This window comes from Triturus cristatus, chromosome 5_2 (assembly GCF_964204655.1).
Source record: "Triturus cristatus chromosome 5_2, aTriCri1.1, whole genome shotgun sequence".
Taxonomy (NCBI): Eukaryota; Metazoa; Chordata; class Amphibia; order Caudata; family Salamandridae; genus Triturus; species Triturus cristatus.
Window position 1 is genome coordinate 428,118,622 of NC_140588.1, and position 6,000 is coordinate 428,124,621.

The 6,000-nt window shown below is 40.7% G+C and overlaps 1 protein-coding gene across 2 annotated transcripts in view; it reads right to left on the minus strand.

The window, feature by feature from the left end:
- Nucleotides 1-5,706, minus strand: part of LIMD1 (LIM domain containing 1) — a 475,792-nt gene extending 470,086 nt beyond the window's left edge. The window contains exon 1 of one of the 2 annotated variants that reach the window (XM_085607366.1): nt 5,482-5,706. The gene's annotated coding sequence lies outside the window, so the exon portion shown is untranslated. The remainder of the gene's footprint in view (nt 1-5,481) is intronic. The other variant, XM_085607367.1, reaches the window with a different exon arrangement.
- Nucleotides 5,707-6,000: the final 294 nt, after the last annotated feature.

Here is a 6,000-nt window from a genome sequence, read left to right on the forward strand (position 1 = left end):
TACAATCTGATAAACAAGTGGATGTACATGACACATTATTTTGTGCTATCTAAGACGGTATACATATACTGTTGACTGTTAGTCAACACGGATAAAATCCTTGCATTTTTCTTATTTTGTGTCTCTTTACTCTCCTAGGTATCCGGTTTTGACATCCGTAGAGCACAACCGGTGGTAGGATTGTCAGTTATATATTTATTTATATTTTTCACACTTTTCACATAGTAGCAGCAAAAAATAGGTCCTGATGAATGCCCTTGATACTGTTTAGATCGTAGTGGGCAGAAACATGTCATGTCGACCATATACTATGGACAACGTGCATAATGACAACGTATTTATGCCAGGTTGCCATTTTGCTTTTTAATTCTGGCAGAGGCACTCTACTGATTAAAGCACTTTTGAGTTCCCCTAGCCAGTTTTATTCACACTCTTTTGATTTAATGCTGCATTTTTAGAACCCCTTTCACCTGAACGAGAGCTCAATTTTTGGTCTGTGTCATCTCTAGTGGAGATTTGATTATAACCCTCGTATACCATTCCTCTTTACTCGCAAACAGGTCGTTCCACTTAGACTTGTTGCGATGTATTAGGAGAGACAAACCCAGATGATGACAACACACTGACTCCTCGGTGATTGATGGGTTCTGTTCCCCAAAGGGTTCTTATCTAACTAGAGATGTCGAAGTTAGTAGATATGCTTTTTGCTTGTCCCTGTTGACTCAACATCAGACCCGGGTTGTCCTGTGTTATAGTTGATTTGGTTAAGGGGATTTACAACCTGCTGGTCTTTAAAAATTCTTTTTCCCTTGGGCCTTCTCCCACTTTGTTCTGTTGTTATTACACAGTATTACAAGCACGTTATAGCATCAGAATGCAGTAATACAAATACCATTAAGCTACTAGTGATTGCAGACAAGCAGTAATATCTGTGTCCTCGCCCACCTGTGCGAAATCTGTTAAGATTGGACTGGGCAGGGAATTTGAAGGGGTTTGTTGTACTCTTTGACCAAACTCATGGTAGGAGGAAGTCCTGGTAAAATCCTGTGACTCAGTCCACACTCTTTCCAGCTGATTAGTGCAGAAGTGAAATATATTTATTGTCATATGTGCTTTAAACACTATATACTAAATTATCTTTTAACGTATAAATATATGGCGTTATTTAGCACCCCACTGATGTTCATTCAAACCTGCAACATGTGCTACTTTTGTATATTTCTGCAGAAACCATTGAGCTATTTTACTAGCAATATTCGATTACATGCTGCGTAGGGTGTTGCTGAATATCTTATTGATACATATATATATATACACATTATATATATATATATATATATATATATTATATATATATATATATATATGTATAAATATCTTTCTATCTAGACATACACACACTTCTTTTATCCCTAATCTGTTTCTTTGGTACATTATTTTATTACACTAGAAGTGGGAGCCACTGAAAGCTCAAGCAAGAGCCTGACTCTGGCTCGGCTCGGCAATCCTCTTGGACCCTCGGGAACAGAACAAGTTGAATTTTGAAGTTGCTTCTTCTTTCTTCTACCTACACTCTCTAACCTCATGTTTGATGTAACACAGTAGAGAGAAATGAATACCCATCTACTGGCTCAATTGCACAACATGACACCAGAAAACCTGGGATCAAACCTGGCTTCCTCAGTTGACCACTTATATATCCCAAGCATAATTTTAGTTCATGGGATCATCTTTTTACATTATGTTTGTTCCATTATTTACATGCCAAATGTTGTCATGGCTTGGTGCATGCATGGGCTTTTAGAGCTAAGCCAGACCCTTGGCTCGTCTCTACTTGTTATTCTGTTGGCTCACCCACCTTTATTTTACACTGCTAACTTCTGGCAACTTCAATATGTTGACAGAGAACATAGAAAAACGCAGACTGACACAAGGTATGACTTGGTGACCAACAAAGCCATGTGAAGATGGTCATACAGCACACTTCAATAACTCTTCTAAAGGCTGGGTAACAGAGAGCAATGTGCTCATAAGAGCAAACATCTGCAATCACTTGACACAAGCAACTTCAAGCAGCCTCCAGTCACTTGACACAGGCAACTTCAAGCAGCCTCATATCACTTCACACAAACAACTTCAAGCAGCCTCCAATCACTTGACATAGACAACTTCAAGCAGCACTCTAGAACCCTACAAAGTTATTATGGCAGGGGAAAAAGTCTATTACACTTGCATAACGTATGAATTTGACCAAATGTCACTCTGTGGGAAACATCTGAATGCACAGTATGCCCTAACTTTGAGGTTTCACACAATATAACAGCTAGTGGGTTTTCAGGAATTTTCACCAAGCTTTGCACACACACATAATACAATATCATATACCATTTGCACACATCCAACACAGCATAGATTACCATATAGGTGGGCATCGCTGCACAACTCTTCACAAGGACACACCATGCACTACCATTCAATAAACACCTTAAGACAGAACTAACATAGATGCAGCATCTATTGAGTGAGTCCACCCTCACACACCTGTGCAGCAAAGGTTACTATAGTCCCAAAGGGAAACCAAATATAGGGTCTGTGGCATATGGTAACTTTGCAGTCCTATGAACAATGGTGAAAAAGCAGAAGGTCACCTGAAGGTGTATGGGGTCGAAAGAGTAACATTCTTTAATGTACATACAAGTCCTTTTTGAATATGAACATTAAGGGCCAGATGTAGGTAAACCTGAAATACCGATTTCTTAATAGCGAATTTTAACGATTCGCTATTAAGAAATCGATGTTTCCTATGTAGGTAAAGATTCGGTAAAAAATACCGAATCCTTAATATTCCCTATCACCGAATCGGTAATTGAGATTTGGTAATAAGGAATACCTACCCATTCATTTCTATGGGCTTGGAGGCCCATAGGAATGAATGTGAAGACATTCACTATTAGCGATTCGGTATTACCGAATCACTAATATCGGGAGCACTTTCAAGGGTGCCAGGGTGTCAAAAGGACACCCTGTTGCACCCCTGAAATGTGCATGTGTGCACATGTGGTGCACATACATGCCCAAAGGGCATGAATTTGTGCCACATGGCACTTAACAAAAAACAAAAAAGTGATTTTTTAAAAGAAATGGGTAATTACCACCAACTTGAAGTTGGTGGTAATTGCCGATTTCTTAAGGCTCAAAAGCACTCTTTAATATGCTTCCTACATTGCATTTAAGGAATCGGTATTACCTATTCCTTAAATGCAAGAGCAATAAGGAATCAGTATTTACTGAATCCTTACCTACATTAGGAATGGCTAAATACCGGTCGGTAACGCTGAAATTTACCAAATTTCGGCGTTACCGACCGGTATTTAGCCACCTACATCTGGCCCTTAGTCGCTGTGAGTGTTCAGGTTTCGCTGTTGGTGCCAATAGCTGCTAAAATATGAACAAAGCCTTCAGTATGTGGTATTCAAGTTAGATTAGAACGGAGTGGTTTTTTGAGGGCCTGTTACAAAACACGCTCTCCAAAATTGGTTCCTCCTCAAGAGGTGCTGAGGAGAGATGCACCAGAAAGCATTATCTAGAAAATGTATGTGCAGCACCCCTGACAAGGTGGTAGGCTATAATATCTAATCTTCATTGTCTAAAAACAATCTAAGGTAAAATACGGTTAGAATGCCAAAGCTGCTGTGTCCAAAAACAATCTAATGTAAAATACTGACACGTTAACACCTAAACGAGGACTATGACGTTGAGGACTATAATCTCGAAAATATAGTCCAGAAATTAATCAAATGTAAAAAAAAATATCAAAATGTCAAGACCAGAGTTAAACATAAACACAGACTGTATTGGAGGTCAATCTAGTGGACATATATGAAGCTTCATTGTCAGGAATTACTGAAACAAATTGAAAGTTTATTGATTTTTCATGTTTCAAGACAACATGTCACTTCATCGGGGACAAAAAAATATATAAAGCGGTTTTACTACCCCCCTTCCCCAACTATAGGCGCTACTCGGTCATTGTATTGTGAGTGAAGTTCTTTTTTATCCTATTATCTACATGAATCAAAGACATACGTTTAAAAACTGCCTAATACCCAGGAGAATCTACACTCAGTTCCTCTTTGTTCATCATTGTGCAAAAATTGTTTTAGAAAAATGATTTTCATATTGCATTTGCAATAAGCATATATTTTTGGGCTTTGCTGAAGCAACAAGTTTTGTGAAACTCGTGTAGGCCTATAAAGGAACCCTGAAATCAATAAACTTTCCATTTGATTAAATAATTCCCGACTATGAAGTTTCATATTTGACACTAGAATGGCCTCAGATACAGTCTGTATTTTATATATATAGCTTATACAGGACTGGAGGGTGGTGTTCTGTAATCCCTTTTGAGGTCAGTGTCAAACCCGTAAAGAGTATCTTCTCCGCTCCCTTTGTGGCAAAAAGTTAAACCGAGCTCTCACCTTGAATTTAAGCTTAAACAATGCGACTCTAATGCTAATTCATAAATTACTCTTACCACCACACTCCGGGCCTGATTCACTGAGGTACACTTACACTTTTGTGTAAATTTAGGATTGTTTGCTATTCACTAAGGTATTTTACAAGTCGTATCTCTACGAGTGCAAGTCTCCGCCCATAAAAAGATAGGATTGTTCAATCTTTTTATTTGTGGAGACTCCAAGCTCCTAAAGATACTACTCGTGAATTACCTTAGTGAACCCAAAACAATCGTAAATTTACACAAAAGTGCAACTTTGGTTGAAAAAAAAGATTAAACAGGTATTCATCCTTTTTTGTTTTAAATAGTTCACGTATATATCGAGGTTTGTGTGTTAGGTATTTTTGCTGCTTCAGTTAAGACTGCATACCGGAAAGGGTGATGGGAGACAGGGACTGCCGCTACCCCGGCTGACAGACCCGGGCAGCTGCCGCTCCCCTCCTGCGGTCTACGTTCATCACGACACACTGTCAGCACCTGCACTCTCGAGAACCCCTGTCAGACACTCTCTGCACACTCGGAAACAGTTTCTAAGACCACCCTTTAAAACCGCTCTCTGTCCTGCGCATGACCCGTGTGACTCTTATAAAGTTACTTTACATGTGCGGTGCCACCGACTCTCGGCCGTTCCTCAGCTCAGCAGGGGGTACTAGTCACTTACCTCTTACTTTCACTTTTTAGGATAGCTAGTTTGGGTGCCAAACTTGTTATACTCTATTTAAAACCAATTCAAGTCACTGCGTTTCAGTGTGGCGCGAGACCGTTCCCCTTACATTTTAACTTAAAAGTCCAAATGTAGACCTAATGCTGGAAGGTGAGCCATGCATGCCATGGCTGTCCCTTCCCAAACAAGTTCATGCATGTAAATAAACTCTCCCGCTCTGTAACTCATTGAAAAGACGACCTCTTAGCACGCGTTAGGGGTTCTGTAATAGTTTTCGGGGTAAAGATTCTGCACTACTCACACAGGTCCCGGTGCCAGTCTGCTGTAGCCTTCCTCTTCTCGCTGCCCGCTCTCGTCTATCCGGTGAGCGGCTCCTCCTGCAGAAGGGGAGGGTATGCGGGCTGGTCCCTCCTCGCGCAGGAGCCCGGTGCAGGGGATGGCACACAATGGGGCTCTCTTCTAGCAGCAGGCACGGCTGCCGAGGGTAAACAGGAAGCAGCGGCGCGAGAGGCAGCAGAGCAAGGGAGAATCTGAGCAATGCAGAGGTGCGCGAGGGACTGCGGTGATGAGGCCAACAGCGACACCTACTGTCAAACAGAGAGAGACGAAGAAAGTGAGGATGGAGGTAGACGCAAAATAACAAGCATTTGCAATGCAATAGTTCTCGTATTACTGAATGTTTGAGCTATTGGCATTGCAATTGTTATTTGCAACACCAATAGGTCAAACTTTCAGTAATGCGAAACCTATTGCAATGCAAAAGCTTGTTTAATCTTGATCCTACCTCAGGATCCCAGGGCGTTCTTGATGTAGGTGTAAT